Raw genomic sequence first — 22328 nt, 5'->3', positions numbered from 1 at the left:
GAGAAAGGGAGAAAAGTACTTCTTTCTCTACTTTCTCCATCCCATGCATTATCTTGTAAACCTCTATCATGTCACCCCGCAGTCGACGTTTCTCCAAGCTAAAGAGTCCCAAGCGTTTCAACCTTTCTTCATAGGGAAAGTGCTCCAGCCCTTTAATCATTCTAGTTGCCCTTCTCTGGACTTTCTCCAATGCTATAATATCCTTTTTGAGGTGCGGCGACCAGAACTGCACACAGTACTCCAAATGAGACCGCACCATCGATTTATACAGGGGCATTATGATACTGGCTGATTTGTTTTCAATTCCCTTCCTAATAATTCCCGGCATGGCGTTGGCCTTTTTTATTGCAAACGCACACTGTCTTGACCTTTTCAGTGAGTTATCTACCACGACCCCAAGATCTCTCTCTTGGTCAGTCTCTGCCAGTTCACACCCCATCAACTTGTATTTGTAGCTGGGATTCTTGGCCCCAATGTGCATTACTTTGCACTTGGCCACATTGAACCGCATCTGCCACGTTGACGCCCACTCACCCAGCCTCAACAGATCCCTTTGGAGTTCCTCACAATCCTCTCTGGTTCTCACCACCCTGAACAATTTAGTGTCATCCGCAAACTTGGCCACTTCACTGCTCACTCCCAACTCTAAATCATTTATGAACAAGTTAAAGAGCATGGGACCCAGTACTGAGCCCTGCGGCACCCCACTGCTTACTGTCCTCCACTGCGAAGACTGCCCATTTATACTCACTCTCTGCTTCCTATTACTCAGCCAGTTTTTGATCCACAAGAGGACCTGTCCTTTTACTCCATGACTCTCAAGCTTTCTAAGGAGCCTTTAATGAGGAACTTTATCAAAAGCTTTCTGGAAGTCAAGGTAAACAACATCTATTGGGTCTCCTTTGTCCACATGTTTGTTCACCCCCTCAAAGAAATGTAACAGGTTAGTGAAGCAAGATCTTCCCTTGCAGAACCCATGCTGAGTCTTCCTCAATAACCCGTGTTCATCAATGTGCCTACTCATTCTGTCCTTGATAATGGTTTCTACCAACTTTCCCGGTATTGAAGTCAGACTGACTGGCCTGTAATTTCCCGGGTCTCCTCTGGAACCTTTTTTAAAGATGGGGGTGACATTTGCTACCTTCCAGTCCTCAGGAACGGAGGCAGATTTCAATGAAAGATTACAGATTTTTGTTAGAAGATCCACAAGTTCAACTTTGAGTTCTTTCAGAACTCTCGGATGTATGCCATCCGGACCCGGTGACTTATTAGTTTTTAATTTGTCTATCAGTTGTAGGACCTCCTCTTTTGTCACCTCAATCTGACTCAGGTCTTTCAATACCCCTTCCAAAATTAGTGGTTCTGGGGCGGGCAAAAAGTTCTCATCTTCCACAGTGAAGACGGAGGCAAAAAATTCATTTAGCTTCTCAGCCATTTTCCTATCCTCCTTCAGTAATCCTTTTACCCCATGGTCATCCATCATTTCAAACACCCTTGTGAAAGTGTTCATGACAGTTACCAAGAACCAAGCCTAAAGAACATTACCTCCTTTTTGGCCATCTGGCTCCTCTGCACCCATTACAAACAAGTAAAATGAAAGCGCTTCCACTGTCACAAACCCAGTGGTATGTGATAAGGCCTCGAGTTGAACAGTAGAGCAAGGCTTTGTAATTTCAACTTGTAATGAATAACTCAGTAAGAACTAGCAATGCATCCTTAACATCAGTGTGGTTGTTGTGAATTAATCCTAAAAGAAACAAAAAGAGGCCATTGTTTTCTTATTTGCCTTAGCAAAAGAATTTAGCATGTACAGTGTGATATATCTTGATCATGACCATGAACTAAGATGTCACAGTGCTGTCTCTGACACCCAAATTGGATTTCCTCTCACAACCAAATGTTGTAGTCATCAGCAGGGAGATCTGGGGGAAGGGGTGGGGAGGGGAAAGAGAATGTTTGAATCTGCCTTTCTGAAAACTCTTTCACCACAGCACACTCTATCCTGAGATTCTGCATTCACAATAATCTGCCCCTACTAATTTTTATTATTTATGTTATTTATAGTCAGCCTTTCTCATGGGGACACAAGGTGGATTACTAAAGATTCCTACTGTGCATAAGAGATCACAATACACATGTATACACTACAGGAAAAAATCAAGGGATCACCAGTTTCTGGGGCTCAGCAATAATAATAATAATAATTAATAATAATAATAAAATTTTATTTATACCCCGCCCTCCCTGCCAAGGCAGGCTCAGGGCGGCTTACAGAATGTGGCAAAAGCCATATTAAACAATAAAACAGTTATACAGTTATACATTTCAATACATTAAAAATTTAGCATTAAGTTTACATAATGTAAAAATCTAAAATAATCTCATCTTATCTTATTGCAATCTCGGTTATGTTGATGTTAGTGATGGCATGGTGTTTGTTTCAGGTTCCATCTTGGAAGGCTAGCCGGAAGAGGGCGGTTTTGCACGCCCCACGGAATTGGCTAATGTCCCTTAGGGCCCGCACCTCTTCCGGCAGCTGGTTCCACCATTGGGGTGCTTTTATAGAGAAGGCCTGCTCTCTCATTATTTTTAGTTTGGCCTCCTTTGGCCCAGGTATTTCCAGCAGGTTTTGCGAGCTGGATCGCAGTGCTCTCTGGGGAACATATGGAGAGAGGCGGTCCCTAAGGTAAACAGGTCCTCGGCCATATAGGGCTTTAAAGGTAATAACCAGCACCTTGTAACGAACTCGGTAAATAACTGGCAGCCAATGCAGCTCCTGCAGCCCAGCCCGCACATGTTCCCACCGAGGTAGGCCCAGTAGCAGTCTGGCTGCTGCATTCTGCACTAGCTGCAGTTTCCGGGTTCGGCACAGGGGCAGCCCCATGTAGAGGGCATTACAGTAGTCTAGCCTCGAGGTGACCGTTGCATGGATCACTGTTGCCAGGTCACTGTGCTCCAGGAAGGGAGCCAACTGCCTCGCCCGCCTAAGATGGAAAAAGGCGGATTTGGCAGTGGCTGCTATCTGGGCCTCCATTGTCAGGGAAGACTCCAGTAGCACTCCCAAGCTCCTGACCCTGCCCACTGGTATCAGTGATGCACCGTCAAAAGCTGGAAGGGAGATCCTTCCCTCCGGACCACCGCGCCCCAGACAAAGGACCTGTGTCTTCGCTGGGTTCAGCTTCAGCCCACTCGACCTGATCGAGTCTGCCACGGCTTGCAGCGCCGGGTCCAAATTTATAGGAACATCAGCAGTCCGGCCGTCCATCAATAGATAGAGCTGGGTGTCATCCGCATACTGGTGACAACCCAGCCCATATCTCCGGGCAATCTGGGCAAGGGGGCACATGTAGATGTTAAATAGCATCGGGGAGAGAACTGCTCCCTGAGGCACCCCACAGTTAAGTGAGTGTCTCTGGGACAGCTCCCCCCCAATTGCCACCCTTTGTCCCCAACCCTCCAGGAAAGAGGAAAGCCATTGCAAGGCTAGCCCCTGAATCCCTGCGTCGGCAAGGCGGCGGGCCAGCAGCCGGTGGTCGACCATATTGAACGCAGCCGAAAGGTCTAACAACAGCAATACTGCCACACCGCCTCGGTCCAGATGTCACCGGAGATCATCCATGAGGGCGACCAGAACCGTCTCTGTCCCATGGCCCGGGCGGAAGCCGGACTGAAATGGATCCAAGGTGGAAGCGTCATCCAGGAAGCTCTGTAACTGCAATGCCACGGCCCTCTCTATGACTTTGCCCAAAAAGGGCAGGTTTGAAACTGGCCGGTAAGGAGCCAATTCAGCCGGGTCTGATGTAGCTTTTTTCAGGAGGGGGCAGACCACTGCCTCTTTCAGAGGGGTTGGGAAAGAACCCTCCGAAAGAGATCTATTTATGATGTCCCGTATAGGACATCTCAGCTCCTCCTGGCAAGCTTTAATTAGCCAGAAGGGGCACGGGTCTAGATCGCAAGTTGTTGGGCGTGCAGTAGAGAGGATCCTGTCAACCTCCTCTAGGTCGAGCGAGTCAAAATGGTCCAGGATCAAACCAGAAGACAGGCACAGAGCCTCAAGTTCGCATACTGTATCTAATATGGCGGGGCAGTCACGGCGGAGCGACTGGACTTTGTCTACAAAAAATTTCGCGAATGCCTCACAGCCTATCTCTAATTCCTTAACATTTGGTTTGCCTTGTGGCAATGTAGTAAGGTTCCGAATTATCTTAAATAATTGTGCTGGGCGCGAATTTGCAGACGCAATCTTAGCCGCAAAGTATATTTTCTTTGTGGCTTTGACTGCCATCTCATAGGACCTCATAAACTCTCTATAAGATGCTTTAGCCGCTTCGTCATGAGTACGTCATGAGCAAATGGCAGTCCTCCTCCTACTGATGCTGGTAATGATCCCAGATATGGAGGCAGAGCAAAAGGGAATCTGATTCTACCCAGTGGCACAGTCCAGTACAATAAATATTTTGGGAAGTAGAGTATAAGAAAAGTAGGAATTATTATACTCAAAAGGACAAAAGAAAAATATAAATACAACTCAAACAGTACAATAATCAATATAATACAAATTATCTTTAAAAAAAATACTCCTAGCATAAAGAGGAGGCTATCTAAGAAACTAGTTGGATCCACAGAGGATTTCCACAAAGGGAAGCAATTTTTAATTATTCATCTTTCCCATAGCAGACCTTCAACTTTCCCTTCAGACTCTTCCTGGGGATTAGCTGTCCCTCAGGCACAACATTTTGGGAGGCATTTTGACCTACAGAAATTTCTTCCATTGGTGGAAATTTCAGGTGGATCCAAGCCAACTGGTCTGATGGAGAAGAGCATTACTAGTCACAGGAGAAACAGGACACCTCATTGCCTTGCTAACACAGATATAGTATCTCGAACTACAGATTTCTAGAGAAAGAGACCCATAGTTGACATGACCCAAACCTAAAACTGATTGAGATTGCAATCTTGTGTAGTGTTCTTCTAGTCTTAGCCCATTAACTTGATGGACTTAGCCTAGAATAACTTGCATCAGGTTATGATAATGAAAGAACATCACCAAACAGTTGTGCTCATAACAATGTAACACTGCAGTCCTAAGAGTGCATTCCTTGGAAAAAGCTCCATTGCAGAAAAATTAGTAGAACACTGTTCACCTGCTTAGCTCTCACAGTCATCCAGGATCATGTGGAGCTGATAACCATCTTCCCTTATATTACACTTAAAAGAAGCACAATAATTTGACCATGCTGAGATTTCAGTCAAAGCCCTCCTAAAAAGTCTATTAGCTGTCACTATTTCTTACACTTACAATTGCTTTCATAGTCAGCTTTACTGGCAGGAACAGCAGATTCCAATAATTCAGAGAAAGCAAAGTATCCTTTGTGCTACTTTGTGCCAGTATGATAAATATGCTACCTATATTGTACCTCAATCTGGTACAGCAGTATGCAAGTTATAACTCAAAATATGTCACCCATCTATAAAATAAAGACCTGACACATGGTGCTATAGTATAGGCAGTGATTACATATTGCATGTTAAAATACCATAAAAATTATTGTTGTGATATTATTCTCAAGAAAAACATTATTCTGTAAATTTGTAGTTATGAACGTATGTGCCTTCCATCAAGTTGCAACCAACATGGCAACCCCAGCAAAGGCTTTCAAGGCAAGTGAGAAACAGATGATTTGCCATTGCCTTCCTCTGCAGAGCCTTCCTTGTGGTCACCTTTCGAAATAGCTGCTTAGTTTCCATGGGCTATACCATACCACTCCCCCCCCCTCCCAGCATGTAGTTGACTGCCACTATTCCTGGGAGAACAAGGCAGTGACTGTTTTCGCACACAGCTTACCACGTAATCACAATCCTGTTCCCTCCTCAGCGTCTGGTCAGATTTCCCACCATCTGTGCCGGAGTTACAGGAAGTGCCGCGGCTTTTGCGTAGCAAACGTAAACTGCAAAAACCCAGTTTACGTTTGCTATGCAAAAGCCGCAGCACTTCCTGTAACTCTGGCGCAGATGGTGGGAAATCCAACCGGATGCTGCGGCGGGAACAGGATTGTGACTGTGTGGTAAGCTGTGTGCGAAAACGGTATGTACTGTAATTAAATACTTCACAGTGAAAGTGATGTTAAATGTCAGTCGTCTTCAGGCATACCCATAGTGGCTGTCTGCACTTTGGATAGATGGAGTCTGCTACGGAACTTGCCCTTCAATTCCAGCATTCTAACTTTTCACAACATCAGGCATCCTTCCGTAGGCTTTAATATCCCTCATGGAGCTCCATTCTATTTTTCTTAGGGATGATCCAGGAAGTGAAATATGAGCAGCCAGTGTGATGCAGTGACAACAAAGGCAAATATCATCTTGCATAATTTCCAGATCACAAGATGTCATAGTTCCGTTGTACACTGCATTGGTAAGGCCACACCTGTAGTATTGTGTGCAGTTCTGGAGGCCTCACTTCAAGAAGGATGTGGACAGAATAGAGTGGGTGCAGAGGAGTGCAGAGGAGAGTGATGAGGTTGATCAAGGGCCTGGAGTCAAAGCCATATGAGGAAAGGCTGAGGGACTTGGAAATGTTCAGTTTGGAGAAGAGGAAGTTAAGGGGGGACATGATTGCTCTTTTTAATATTTGAAAGGCTGTCACTTAGAGGAGAGCAGGGTGCTGTTCTTGTGGGCAGCAGAGAAAAGTACTCGTAATAATGGTTTTAAATTAAGAGTGGGAAGGTATCAAATGGATATTAGGAAAAACTACTTTACAGTAAGATTTGTTCGACAGTGGAATCAGCTACTGAGGGAGGTGGTGAACTCCCCCTCACTAGCAATCTTTAAGCAGTAGCTGGACAAACAGTGGTCAGGGATGCTCTAGGCTGATCCTGCATTGAGCAGGGTATTGGACTAGATGGCTTGTATGGCCCCTTTCAACTCTATGATTCTGTGATAATAAGTAATGTGATTGTCCATCCCTTTTTTCTCTACTATGTGTCTAGTGTTAAAAAAGCTGTGAGCCTAATGACAGGGCCAGTCTCTTTTTAGCAATTTAAGCTGCTATAGGATATGATTTCTGGAAAAGTGGTATATAAATAGAACAAATAAATGATGTAAACACTGATTTTGTAATTACTGCTAAATGGAGATAGAAGATGCCTTTGTTTGTATAACATTATGTTAAACCCCATAGAACTATATTTATTTTTATATCACTCTAGGTAGAACATAGCTTAATCTAACATGCACAAACTCAAATTATACATGAAACTGGAGTTCCATGACTGGAACCCTACATGTCTAAACATGTAACTGAAAGGAGGGGCATGGATAACAGTCATGGGATTGTGGAAGGGTGTAAACCCAATTAAAGGTTAAAATGACAAGCACAAAGTCCTAGAGCAGGCATTTCCAGCTGGGGAGGATGAGTGGGAAGAATTACCTTCTCCTTCTCTGGTTCTGTAGTCCTGATCCAGATTGTTCTCCTCTACCCTGTGGCTATTTTGGCCCAAAGTACACACCTGTAGTTCCAGCCACTGAATTCCAGTGTCACTTGTAGTTTTCTCCTCTGACTGGAAGTGTTCTATAGAAAGAATCTTTCACTTCAGTCCAGTGGTCTCTTTTGCATACAGGGAAGGAGAAGAAATTTGATTTGCATACTGAGTTTTCAACAGTTTTTCCTTTTATTCCAACCACATGAGAATCTTCAGATGTGCCTTAAAGGGAAGGTGCAACCTCATTAGGAATGAATGGGGAATCCTGTGGTTGTAGAAGCTCCAGGTGCACGTTGATTCTCACATGGGGCCTTTAGAACTAATAATACTATAACTGAACATTGCAAACAGTGATGCATTCTGTTTTGAAACTCTTCTTCTGTGAGATTCCCATGTGCAGGCCTATCCCTGAAGTGACCTGAAAATGCAGTCTCAGCATACTACATTGCTTGCTTGCCAGACTACCTTCTGGATGCTGGCCAACATATAAGCACAAAGTCAGAATTTACCAGCCTTTATTTAGACCCTTGCACACATACTATTTCTTTCATTCCCAACTTACTGAAAAAATGCCTGCTTTGTGCACATAACACATAGGGTAGTCTACACACAGCTCTATAGGTTTCGCCATAACCACATGAAACAGAGTTTGAAAAATATATATACATGGAAATACTGTGATTTTGAAATATTGTTGTTGATCTTGTTCTGGAATGTCTAACAATTACTCTTCTTTTTGCCTTACTTAACAACTTTCCGTAATTATTTTAATTTTGCTCCAGACGTCATATATGACAGCCAAACATCGTAGAAACCATATAATGCTTATTTTTTTGGGAAAAAGAACATCTCACTTTTCTATTAAAATTGAAATTCATGGAAGATATAACTTTAGGTTTTTCAGCTTGCACAAAGGGTTGGATTGAAAGATCCTCTTCTGCCCACATAAGGGCACTTCCCATTGATAGATGGGCTGTTTTTACAGAACGCCCCCCCCCTTACAAACCCCTATCTGTCCCCCATCCTGTTTGCAAGGGTCCACAAAACTCTCAGGAGCAGAATTCCATGATGGTGTAAGCTTCAACAGAAGGTGGGAAAGTCCTGTTCCTCAAGCTTTACTCTGATTGCAGTACTTCAGATACAATCACAGACTGACTGTGCAGTGGAAAAGTCACATAAGAACAAATCCATCACTTCCACCAAATATGCAATTTTTCTGCTCAAAGTAAACTCCATATAGTTGCCCACTTCCATGTATTTGAACAATAATTTATTCCAGTTTCAGTATTTCAATTTTTGTCTGTGTGTATACCGAAAGACTACTTGGTCTTTTACAGCTTTTAGCCATGAAAGAAAGTGCAGCAATTGCTTCTCCAGTATTGCTCTTTTCTGATCTCCACTTTGATGTGCTATGTCAATCAAAAATGTTATGTTTCCCCACCCACACATGTCCACATATAGAGGCTGGTCTGAGGTTCAGTAACAGGAATGGGGGAGCAGTGGTACGGCATCCTCTTTTCCACCTGGGAGGTTATTAGACAGTCAAAACAGTTTTCTGGGTTAGCCTAAGAACCCTACTTCCCAGGTAGATGTAATCCCTGTTTCTTTCAAGTGCTTTTCAGTAGACAAAGGCCTTTGTTTAATCACTGCCATTTGGGCATCACAAATATAGCTTTTCCAGCCTTTCCTTCATTTCTTTCTCACACACACCCAATTGCAGCGCGGACTGAGTTGTGCTATACATAGCCTTTTGTTTAATAATCAGAGGGTTTTTTTAATGACTCGTGACAGTTCATGCTAGAATAAACTTTGTTTTTTGTTTCACTTTGCTGAAAAACTCAAGGAGATGTGAACAGACAATTTGGAGCAGTATAGTACCACATGAAAAGCAGCACATATTTGGGGGGTGGGGGGGAGATGTGCAAATCTGCTCAGTTATAGTTGGAAGGAAACCCACCTACTATTCTCGGGCCAGCAGTTTTTCCCAGGATTGCATTTCCCGCTAAAGGCATTAGATGGCAGCATTTGCTTTTGTTGGTAAAAGTCTTGATAATTTCTCCTGCCTTGTAGAAGGCACTACTTTGAAAGGAACTTTACCACCCACCCCCCACTCCCTCACACACAAAGAAACAAACAGGAGTAACTATCAGGTAGATGGTAATCTGCTAAATGACTTAGAGAATTGTAAAGAGAATTGTATTTATGACCACTCATTTTTTTTTCACGTAGCTCCCCCACCATTAGCTGCATTAACCTGCTGATAACAGTAGCCACTCAGCTTCTGCAAACTTGGAGCTGAGCAAAAGAGTAAGACCAGTAAAATGATATTGCAGCTCTTTTGGGGTCATGAGGTACAATGCAATATTTGTGACTGGAATGGGCAAGCAAAGGTGTCATTGATTACAATGGCTTCTCAAGACAATGTTACATCTTATGCATAGTTTTCTGATCTGAATGCATAGAAATGCAGCTGAGTTAACCAGGGAGGATTGTGCATCTCAACCATATTCCTCCCTTCAACTCAATACAAACCAAACAGTGCCTCATTACTCAGAAGCAAGTCCCACTTTATTCAAAGGAGGTTACTTCAAAAATAAGTGTGCACAGGATGGCAGCTAAACAGCGTGGTCATACATGTGTTTACTTGAAAGAAAGTGGAGCTTATTGCCCTGTAAATGGGTTTAGGATTGAAGTTGATCAGACCAGTGAAACATGTTGTTTTCCTGCAACAGTGACATGATTGAATGCTACAGGAGGCACATAAAACAACAGATATATTGAAGGGAAACTTTATTTTAATCAAGGTATTACAAATCTTTCACTTTGCTTTGTTGACATAGTTTCTTATTTTCATTTTATACTTTCCTTGGCAAATGAAAAACAGTTGTGAATTGTAATGTTCTGTGAACTCCATGAAAAGCATGTTTAAAGTGGCACATTCTCTTTGATATATATTGCACTCTTAAGGAGAACAACATGTTGTATCTCTCTATTTTGATATCAGGTATTGCTTAGAAGGCTTCAAGCTCCCATTAACTTCAAAGAGAATGCAAGCACAGCAGAAAGCCAAATACTTCTGTATGCATTGGAAAGCAGGAATTTCATGTAGGAACGTCCCATAAGATAACAGGTTGTCTTCTCATCCTGAACATTGTCTAGTGAAGTGATTGCCAAATTTTGTTGGCAGGGTTACTGTCTTACGGCAGAAGCTGTTCTTTTCCACCACCTCCTTTCCTGTGTTTACAATCATACTAATACCATGTTCAATAGAAGAACTAACTGTGCCATCCTAAGCAGTTACATCCTTCTACGTCTGTTGAAGTTGATGGGCTTGAAAGGGTGCAGCTCTGCTTAGGAATGCACTGCAAGTAACTGAAATATAGTAGTAGGATGAAAAGGAGTTTAGCTGAGTGGAATGTGTTTGTTTGTTTATTTATTTATTTGATTTATAACCCGCCCTCCCCATCAAAGCGGCCTCAGGGCGGTTGAGGGAAGGAATTCCCTTTTCACATTATGTTTTAACAAATACCACAGCAGAGAAGGTCAACAGTGATGTGAACAGTCTTAGAAGTGACTGTAGTTTCTTTCGCCTGACACTTGCAGTGTCTATTGATAACTATAATTGTTTAAAAACTGGAATAAATTGGGACAAATTAGAGAAAGAGAGAGAGGGTTTGGCACAGCTTACTCTAATAAAAATTTTGGAGGTATAGGGAAGTCTTCACATTGAATGGTTTTTCTTTTTAATACAGGTCAACAGTAGCTGGTAAACAGTAAATTTAGACCTATACTAAAACCTGGTGGATTCATATGTTCTACTCATAGATGTGCCAATACAGTTATGGTCTGGTTCCTAAAGAGATGCTAGTAAAGATCTATGTTTAAAGTAAGGTGGACAATAATCTACCCTGTGCTTTAATTTTAACTGTGGATAAACAAGTCACAAACTTAAGCTTTCCATAGGAATGGGAAAATGAACACTAGATTAGATCAATAGTTTATTCCCAGAAGTGTGGTTCCTTATAATTAGAATGTGTTTCAGCTAATGTCTCAACTAATTTAATATTTTGCTGACTGATAGACCTATGTATTTATTTATTTATAATGGTCATAGACATGCAAACAATTCATAAAAGTCCAATTCATAACCAATAAAAGGTGATATAAATATACAATAATTATTATACACTAACATATGATACCACCTAAAATATACATAAAATACAAATACAGACTTTAAGACACTGACACTGAAGATGTAAAATTAGTGTTAAAACCAAGGATGAACTAAAAACCCTGTCTAGACCTCTTTGTTTCTTCCCTTAATAAATAATTTATTCACTGCCTAAGCCATCATTTAAACCAGTAAAATCATACAAAATTAAAACTGATTGTCCATAAAATCATACATAAAAGGCATAAAATACTGTTATAAAACTACAAATATAACAAAACATGGCAGTTACAGCCAACAGATTGGCAAAGGTGTTTAGCCATTTCCTGACTAATCATTAGAGTTTTCCGTATTCTTGTGGCAAGCCAGCCAAATTTGCTAATTTGTATGTAACCTCAGGGTTCCTATCACTAAGAAGGTTCTTAAGGAGTTGCAGTTTTTGGCTACTGGTAAAAAGTTTGACCGTGGAAAATGGAAGTACTTCTCGATGATCATTATAAGCCTCACAGTCATATATGACATGGACTAGAGATTCGATACCATCATTGCAGCAGCAGGAACATAATCGTTCTTGGAACGGCACCTTTTTGTATCTCCCCTCCACCACCACTGAAGGGAGAACGTCCCACCTCATAAGAGTAAACGTTCTCCTGTATTCATTGTTTGTTAAGCGGTATAGGTAGGGCATTGGGGTCACCCTGTTGATTGGTTCTGTCAGAGCTTGCCATTTGGTTGTGCTATTGAGGTTGTTTTGTCTGACAACATCCAATATTCTGTTTCACTATCTCCCTAGCATTATCATGTGAGAGAACTGAGATATTGTTTGGAAAGGCCGTAATACTGAATTCTGTCCTCTATGGCCCTAATCCATCTTGGGACCAAGGTATCTTGCAGAATTAAACTGATCAAGCCCTTAGCAAAAAACATAAGTTTCAACCAGAACTGGATGGCCAAAATCCAAAGCCTCACTTCTACTGTAATCATGCCAGTTTCTATTATAATTAATGCATTTGGAATGCCCTTGGGTACCTGGAGTTCTTAAAAATTTTGATTGAACACTCTCCAGTTTTTTTTTGTAGTGATGTTGATTGGGGCACCAAATGTTAGCTGGCAGAGGGATTTAGCCTTAAACAATCTAAGGGTCGCAATTATGCATTTACCCCCTTTGCCCCAGTAAAATTTTTGGATAGCCCCCACACTCCTTTTGGCATTTGAGGTAATCATGTTTATATTGGTGGCTATTCTTCCATTCGCTTGAAACATGACCCCCAGGTACTTAAAGCATGAAACTTGTTCAATGGGAATAGAATTTAAGTACCAATGGTGTGATCTGGCTGTCTTTTTGCCAAAGGCCATTACTTTAGTTTTAGCGTAATTTATCTCTAGATTGTTTTCCAGAAAATATTGAGCAAAAGCTATCAAGGCTCTTCCGAGGCCTCAGTGCAGTCTAAACATTTATGGCAAGACAAGCCTTTCATACTTTTCTCTACAGAATAGCCTAACTTTGATCTCAGTTCTATGCACAGGCTTACACAGAGCAGACACAACAGCATCCTCTGCAAGGTGTGGTGTGACAAATTTTCTTGCTATGCTATCAGCGTGATAGGAAACAAGTCAAAACACATCCTAGCTACATTTAGCCATTGACAGCCTGACAAAGATTTACCCAATGCAATACAGTGATTTGAGTGTCTCACTAGCATCTGGGACATCCAGGTTCAAATCTGCACTCTGCCATGAGGGCTAATGGGTTGGCCTTGGGCCAGTCAGTGTCTCTCAGCCTGACCTACCTCATAGGGTTATTGTGAGGATAAAATGGAGAACAGAATGATGTAAGCTGCTTTGGGTCCCCAGTGGGGAGAGAGGTGGGATATAAATGAAGTAAATAAATACCCAATTCACAGGATACCTAAGACGGAACTAAATATTGCACCACCTGCATAGCTGCCCTAGAAACATCCACCCTTCAGTGTGTTCTTTCTTCCTACCATGTCAGGTAGTCAGGCTAAAAACAGCGGGTAGCTCAGCAACAAACAAGATGAAGGCTAATAGATCAACTGGAAGCCAGCTCCCAGGTGGGAACAGGGGATCCCCCAATTTCACAGGCTTCTGGCTGGGGGAAGCCCTGCCCCCAACAGCCACAACCTAGCATGATGTCCCCGACATGGTGACATCCCACAGAAATGATATCACCATGCCAGGGATGTCGCATGGCAATGCTCTGGTATTTTGGGCAAAAATCTATGGCTACCATAAAGTTTTGCCCAAAATACCAGAGTATCACCATAAGACATTACTTCTGCATGACATCATCATGTTGGGGACATCACACATGGTGACATCGCCCTGTCGCTCCACTCCTGGAAAGCTTCCATCCACCCCACCCCACCCCCCATTGACAAGAGCCAAGGATCTGGAAACCCTAAGCAGGTATGAAGATCTCTAAGGCCAAAGAAAGCTGGGCTGGATGCTGATGTCCCTCCTTCCATTACGGCAGGAAGTCAGAAAATCGACTATTCTTTATATCACCCGGTTACGTCTGGTTGGTCTTTTGATCTTGATTGACTTTCTAGGTCAGGAGGATCATGGGCTGGTTTGGTCAACTGCCGGCTGGACTAGTTTGCCATTTCCTTCTCTAAACAACAATCCCAACAGAGCGGGGGGCAGGGGGATGAACCCACAGTGCCTGTTATCCATGGATACAAACACTGATATGACATCATCCCTGCCTCAATCAAGAAGCATCCACAAGAAGTGAAGTGCATGGGTGACTTGTGGTGCAGTGATGTTTTGCATTATTAAGTGACATTACATGAGAGGAGCAGAAATCACAGGACTGTTTTTCAGAGCAGCAACATGTCTATCATGACCTCCAGTTCTTGCCTCAGCACTACCTCAATATAAGAGAGACAAGCTTGTGGGAGGTAGGGAAATGTACACTCTGACACTAGAAGGGGAGGATGCACAGCCTGAAACCTGAATTTTAAAACTTTTTCCTACTATTAGAGGGTCTTTGCTGCGGAAGGAAAAAAGTAGCTTGCTAATGTTGCAACTCTTACCCAACTTTCACATTGTGTTTAAACAAAAGATCTTCCCTGCAAATTGATGCCAGAATAGATAATCCTGGCAGGAGGGAAAGAGTAAATAACTAGCGTATTCTGTCCTTGCGCAACACCCTTTCATATAATCACTGGTACTTACTGAAGACACAGCAGTATTTAGTGACACTGGACGGCATAGAGCTAGACAGAAATCTGTCTTCTAAAAATGCATTTCTCCTTCCCAGTTTTTTGGTGGATTGTAGTATGTATCAGTTAACAGGGATTGTATTTTCAAATCAGTTTTGCAAATGTACATATTGCTCTCACTGTCTGGTTTCTCTTTGTAATTACCAAAATGCTTCTCCTTCTGTTACTACTATATTGTAGGGCTTTCTCTGCCCCTCTCTTAACAAAAGGCTCCTTGAATGTAACTGCTGGGGTTATTAGGCCAATACAGTTTTGCTGTGAGTCCAGAGAACTGCATGTCTGCTTCTGCACTTGAGAGTGTCACCAATCTATTGGGAGTGAAAAATAGGTTGCTTCATTGCTTCTATGTGCAGGAACCTATTTTTGTTAGTAAATTGTTCTGTTCATAGTGAGAATTCTCTAAGTCACTGAAATCTATAGAAGATTGAAGTTGATTGTCTTCAGGGTCAATTCAACTAATCTCTTTGGTACTGATTACCCAAACATGTGATGACTACGTTTTCAGTTCTTTGGTCTGCATTCTCTTGGAAAACAACTCTCTGAGGGCAGAGTATCATCTCTCAACCTGTTAGGGTTGCCAGCTTCCAGGTGGCACCTGGAAATCTCCCACTATTATAGTTTATCTCCAGACAAAATTGGTTCCCCTGGAGAAAATAGCTGCTTTGGAGGGTGGACTCCTATGGCAGTATACTCTGCTGAGGTCCCTCCCTTTCCCAGGCTCCACTCGGAAATCTCCAGGTATTTCCGAACCCAGAGTTGTCAACCCTACCTTGGCTAATCCTTAATAATAATAATAATAAATTTTATTTATATCCCGCCCTCCCCGCCGAAGCAGGCTCAGGGCGGCTAACAGGACATGGTATATACCATGATATTGTCTAAAACAATTGTAAAATACAGTTAATAAATACATTTAAAAAACAGTTACATAAAATTTAAAACTACAATAAGTTAAGGTGCTATATTCAATAGGTGAATGAAAAGATGAAATGAAAGAACTTAAAAATGAAAAGAAGAACTTATCTTACAAAATTAATGTGAGAAAGATGGAAATACATTTCTTAAAGAACTGGGAAATGTAGGTAAAATAAATGTAGTTTTTTTGTTCAGTATGTGGATTTTGGCTCAGAATTTTGGTATCTCTGAATTTTAATCTTTGATGTTAAAATATCAACCTTCTAGCTATTATACCACAGAGATAAGTTTGAAAATGTGAAAGCCTTCATCTTGATCCAGCACTAACTTACAGGCACAGGTGATAGTTTCATAAGAGATAATCTATTCATTTCAGTGGAAGAAATCAGTCTCTTTGTGTATTGAAGAGGCACAGATCTGCCTCTTCAAGTGTTTACAAGACCTGAATCAAAATAAATATTTCTAAAAGGGTAACATAACAGTAATGAAAGCATCTGTGACTGTAAGTCTGACTTCCCTAGCTCTGTTCTTCTACTATATGTTTCTTACTATCGCTGTTAACTGTCAATAATGGGGGGGGGGGGTCAAATATCAGCTTCAAAATAAAAGTTTTTGCAACACTATTTGGAGTGAGTTGCACTAAAAAAGAGAGAAAAAATACACACTCACTGTGATTGAAATAGTTTATTTTATAGCCATTACAGCAGCTGTTTCTTACTCCGTATATCAAAATAAAAGTATGCTTAGTGGAACCACTATGTGCAACAGTGTATACGCTTTATTCATTTAATTCTGCAATTTATACCCCGCCCTATCCCGCAAGCGGGCTTCACCAAGAATTATTCTGGTTCTAGAATTTCAGTTGTTCTGACCAAAAATGAGATTTCTTGGCTTAACTATAGATTTGTCTGTTAAAACAATTTGAAGAGATGCACTGGTCAGTCTCACGAAACTCAGAACCCTGTTAACAATATCATTGTCCTAGAATTACCCTCATGCCAGTCACTTGCCGGACAAACGCCCATAATTCCAAAGCAATTGAATTTAATAGAATTATGAATAGTGTGACTAAAGTCTCACAATCTGAGGCTTGTTCTTGCCCAAATAAATGTTATGTCAATCATTCTGATCCATGAGGACAAAACAGCTAAATATTGCTTATGGGATAATGCCAAATAGCCTGCAAGGCAGCCGCTCAGTTAATTTTCCTCCTACAGGCAGTACACAGAAAAATGGTCTAAGCCCCAAAGCTAGCACTGTTACCCTTCTAACATCTTTAGCGTACTCTGATTCAGCATCAGGTTTGAAAACTCTGAAGCAGGGCTGTCAAACATGCAGCTTAGGGGCTGAATCAGGCCCTCGGAGAGGTCCTATCAGGCCCCCGAGCAACTGGCTATCATCTGCTTCCTTCTCCCTCTCTTGCTTCCTTCTGCATCATAGCTTGCTTTGCCAGGCTTGCTTAATTGCACAGGAGCTGCAGAGCAAAGCCTCTATTTTCTCCATTGGCTGAGGCTCTTCCCTTGGGGAGGAGGGAGAGCTTGATTTGCTAGGCTTTCTCAATTACACAGCAGAGCTACTGACCCAAGCCTCTTCCTTCTGTTGGCTAGGGTTCCTCTCCCTCATGGTTCCTGAGGAAGGAAGGAAGGAAGGAAGGAAGGAAGGAAGGAAGGAAGGAAGGAAGGAAGGAAGGAAGGAAGGAAGGAAGGAAGGAAGGAAGGAAGGAAGGAAGGAAGGAAGGAAGGAGCCAGAGCTTCCTTTGCCCAGTTCCCTGGATCCCATGGGAGAGATACAAAGAAAGCACCTTTAAGACCAATGAGTGCTAAATATTTTAAGCATGTTTAACATTTTTTAAACAAATCTTTCATTGTGTTTGTGTCCTTTATAAAGTTTATATCTTTGCTACCTAAAATAGAAACACACATGGCCCAGCCTGTCATGGCCAGGCCCGGCAAGTTCTCATTTATGTCATATTCAGCCCTCATAACAAATGAGTTTGATACCCCTGCTCTGAAATGTGCCATGACCTTCCTGAGAGACAGTTTGGTGTAGTGGTTAAGAGCAGTGGACTCTATTGTGGAGAAGCAGGTTTGATTCCCTATTCCTCCACATGCAGCCAGCTGGGTGACCTTGGGCCAGTCACAGTTCACTCATAGCTGTTCTCTCAAAAGCAGTTTTCTCAAAGCTCTCTCAGCCCCACCTACCTCACAGGGTATCTGTGTCAGCATATGCTTGCTAGTAAGACTACAGGCTGGAGTCTAATGCAATGATCTGTGACAGTTCCTGACAGCTTCCCTTAGCAGGTGCATACCGGTTCTGTCCAGAGTACTTGTGCTTGTGCAGAATGACTCAGCACTGTGTGCTGATTGGTGCTTGTATATAGCTATATGTATATAACTGGGAAGAGTCTATGCAGTGTATCTCTGCTCTCAAACGTGTTGTCTGGCGAAACACTTTGTCCAGTGTATACCAGAACAACTATAACTTGTAAATCTGTAATAAATGTAAATAGTTAGCACAAGTCAGTGTGCTGTCTATTCTTAAACGTCACAAATCCAGAGCACACCAGCGAATATGCCAGCAATCTGTTGAGAGGAGAGGAGGGGAAGATGATTGTAAGTTGCTCTGAGACTCTGAGTGAAGGGCAGGGTATAAATCCAACTCTTCCTCTCTTCAAAATCTTATTCATTTTAATGGGTGGTGGTGGTCTGGATTCACTTATTTGTGTGTGTATACCTGTTTTGTCTATTGAAATATGACCTCCAGTTGCACAAGAGAACTGTGAATGTAATAGAGTGTATAAATCTCTGAATCGAGTGAAGAACTAAGCAATACAAGATACTGTATGGAAACAACAGGAATGTACAACAGCATTGTCTCTGTTATGCTGTGTAATTCTTCGTGCAGCACCCATATCCAGAGAACTTACCTGGCTGGTGCTTCTATAGCATGTGATGAATATTTCTGAGCTTTCGTATTTTGTAAACGTGTTAACATCTGAGCAGCAGCCTATGTAACAAACAAAAGAAGATTGGAAACAAGCCCTCAGAACTCAAGTAACATAGACACGCGTCTGTGCATTCATCTTTGAGGAGCTAAAAGATCCATTACTGTTTTGGTTACACCAGACTAACACAGCTCCTCCAATGGAATATATAGATTTGTTGATAATTAATAAAGTAAAGGCTGACTCACATGAGACAACCCCCATTTAGCAACTGGCTTGCAAAGCTTGGCACCCTGCTGCTACCATCTCTAAATCCACATGACCAGTTGTGTGCATGCAGTGGCTGCCATGTGTATAAAGAATGCTACCCCACACAACTAAAAAGCTTTTTCTCTGGAAGTTCATCATAAGAAACTTCCCAAACCACATAATGATCTGCTACGCATAAATATCCTCTGACATATCAGGGGATTTCTTCCATGTGACTTCCTTTTAAGAAGCTTGCAGTGGTGGGAACAGCATTTGTCAAATGGGCGCAAGCAGCCTGCAGTTGCCACAGGAGACTACTGTACAATCATCATTCAGTAACTTTTGTGTGCATTGCTCCTGAAGTAGGTATTTGGATTTGGATAACATGAGCATGTCTAAGGGACATTTTATACTTCAGGATTGCCTCTGGAATCTCACAAGAATGATACAGACCGTTCCAGGACAGATGGATTTTCTAAAGCACATTTTAACATTCTAAAGCTACAGCAGCATGCCAAATGTTCCTTTTAATCACTTTATACAAGATTATTATTACCAATTTCCTATTACATAGAATCTTTCATAAATCACCTATACATTATTTCTTCTTGGAGGGCAGCCTGTTTGCTGTTAGTGACTTGTCATAGGCCATGGCCATCCAATATCTCAGGGACAGCCAGTGTAGTACAGTGGTTGGAGGACAGGACTAGGATCTGAGGAGACCCGGTTTGAATTCCCACTCTGACATCAAAGCTTGCTGGGTGACCCTGTGTCCCTCACACACTCTCAGCCTAACCTACCTCACAGGGTTATCGTGAGAATATAATGGGAGGGAAAGTGGTACTGATTATAATTATGTATGTTGCTTTTTAATACAGAAAAATTAAACAAATGGAAAGGAGAGTGATGAAAGCCATTTTGAGTCCTTATTGGGAAGTATAAATGAAGTCAAATAAATTAAATAATGGCAGAGTAAGCATCTGGATATACAGACTTCCACTATACTGCACTGGCTCTTGTGCTTTCTAGTCCATACTATAAACTTCCATCCATTCACTAGTTCTAATCAACATGTCAATTTCAGCTTTCTTGTTGCCCTTGAAAGGTTGTCAGGTCACCATGCTGTTTTAATTGGCAGATTGCCCAGTCAGGGTCTACAGTCCCTCTGCCGCTAAACCTGGCAGCCACACAGCCTACATCTTGCTCATAATAACACACAGCCCACTGGTATCTTTGCCCTGGCTCCTCCCTTCTACAGCTTTTTTGACTCCACCTTCAATTGTTTTTTCCCCAGTTCCTGTTTTTCAGGCCACTCCCACTTGTCCTGGATCCTTAAGCCACCCTGTTCCTTGAGCAGTTCCTCCTCTTTCTTTGCTCACTGCTACAAGCATTGGAAAAAGTGGTGAAATAGGCAACTAGAATGATTAAAGGACTGGAACACTTTCCCTATGAAGAAAGGTTAAAGCGCTTGGGGCTCTTTAGCTGGGAGAAATGTTGACTGACGGATGACTTGATGGAGGTTTACAAGATTATTCATGAGATAGAGAAGGTAGAGAAAGTAGTACTTTTCTCCCTTTCTCACAATACAAGAACTCGTGGACACTCAATGAAATTGCTGAGCAGTCAGGTTAGAATGGATATAAGAAAGTACTTCTTCACCCAAAAAGTGATTAACACATGGAATTCACTGCCACAGAAGGTGATGGCTGCTACAAGCACAGATGGCTTTGAGAGGGGATGGATAAATATATGAAACAGAGGTCCACCAGTGGCTATTAGCAACAGTATTGTTGGAACTCTCTGTCTGGGGCAGTGATGCTCTGTATTCTTGGTGCTTGGGGAGCGGCAACAGTGGGAGGGCTTCTAGTGTCCTGGCCCCACTAATGGACCCCTTGATGGCACCTGGGGTTTTCTGGCTACTGTGTGACAGAGTTTTGGACTGGATGGGCCATTGGCCTGACCCAACATGGCTTCTCTTATGTTCTAAAGGACTGTCACTGCTCACTGTCACAAGACATGTTGATTCCTGTTTTTACTGCAGGGCTGTTAATTCTCCTTTTACAGTTGGGGAACTGAGGTCCAGTGAGAAGGAATTCTTCAAGACCACATAGGCATTCCCAACTGCAAAAGGATTTTAACTTGTTCCAAAACTAACAATAAATTATTAACAGTGTGCCATCCTTAGTGGAGTTACATCCTTCTAAAACCTTTGAAGTCAACAGGATTCAAAGGCTGTCATTACTTAGGATGGCGCCGTAAATGATTCATGGTGACAAATGATCTTGGACAAGGCAGATTTTGGAAAAACTTTAATAAACTGGACTAGGCTGAAACAGAGTTCAATATTACCTTTTTGTGATCAGGACAAGGGCTTACAAACTTGCACCTAAAAGGCAAATGCTTCTTTCCTTTTCCTCCTGAGTAGATCTAGGGAGTAACAGGCATGTAACTACACATCACTTTAGCATATGATAGCAAGATTCCCCTCCCCCCTCAGCTAATGTTGTATCACCATCAATACATGTTTTCCTTGTGTTTTAAAGCCATAGTGGAGTGCAGCCACTGGGAGCAGGAGCAAGCTGGAGCACAGAAATGGGAAGCAGGGAAGAGAAGAAACATCTGCCTCCCCTGTCATTTCTCTAATCCCCCTCAAGCTTCCTTTTCTAAAACAAAAGGCACCTGAAGTCCTATACAGTTACAGCAAGAGAGGGGGGAAAGGTACTCAACATTGTATCTCTTCCAAAAAGAAAAACCCTAGGTTTTTTTGTTTTGCTGTATATGATTTTGGAAGACAGACTGCAGTTGGCAAACCTTCACCCAGAGGCTGTTGTCGTAAAAGTACAATGGGGTTGTTCCCTCTTCCTTGAAACCCTCTTAAACCTCTTGTTCAGATGCTGTCTGTTTACTAGATATTGGGGTAGAGGGAAAGACATTCTGCACATAGAAACACAGGGCCTCAGCATTGAAAAGGCTGACTCAAGCAAACCTTGGATGCTTGCAAATAGCATGCCAACTGTATCAAAAGGTGTTGGTCTGAAGCAGCAGAACAAAATTTGAGTCCAGTGGCATCCTGAAGACCAACAACAAAGCTTTATTCGAAGTATAAGCTTTCGAAAGCGCATACCTTGAATAAAATTTTGTTGGTCTTAAAAGTGCCACTGGACTCAAGCTTTGTTCTGTATCAAAAGCTGTTATCAAAAACACCTCGAGAGAAATACTAGTCTGTATTCAGCATATACCTAAAAGAAAGCAGAAATAAAAATAAGCAACGCCAAACTTGAATCCCCAGTAAAGACAGAAGGAGAAAGGAGAGGGCTTGC

Source organism: Heteronotia binoei, chromosome 2 (genome assembly GCF_032191835.1).
Source record: "Heteronotia binoei isolate CCM8104 ecotype False Entrance Well chromosome 2, APGP_CSIRO_Hbin_v1, whole genome shotgun sequence".
Taxonomy (NCBI): Eukaryota; Metazoa; Chordata; class Lepidosauria; order Squamata; family Gekkonidae; genus Heteronotia; species Heteronotia binoei.
This window is presented reverse-complemented; position numbering follows the sequence as displayed.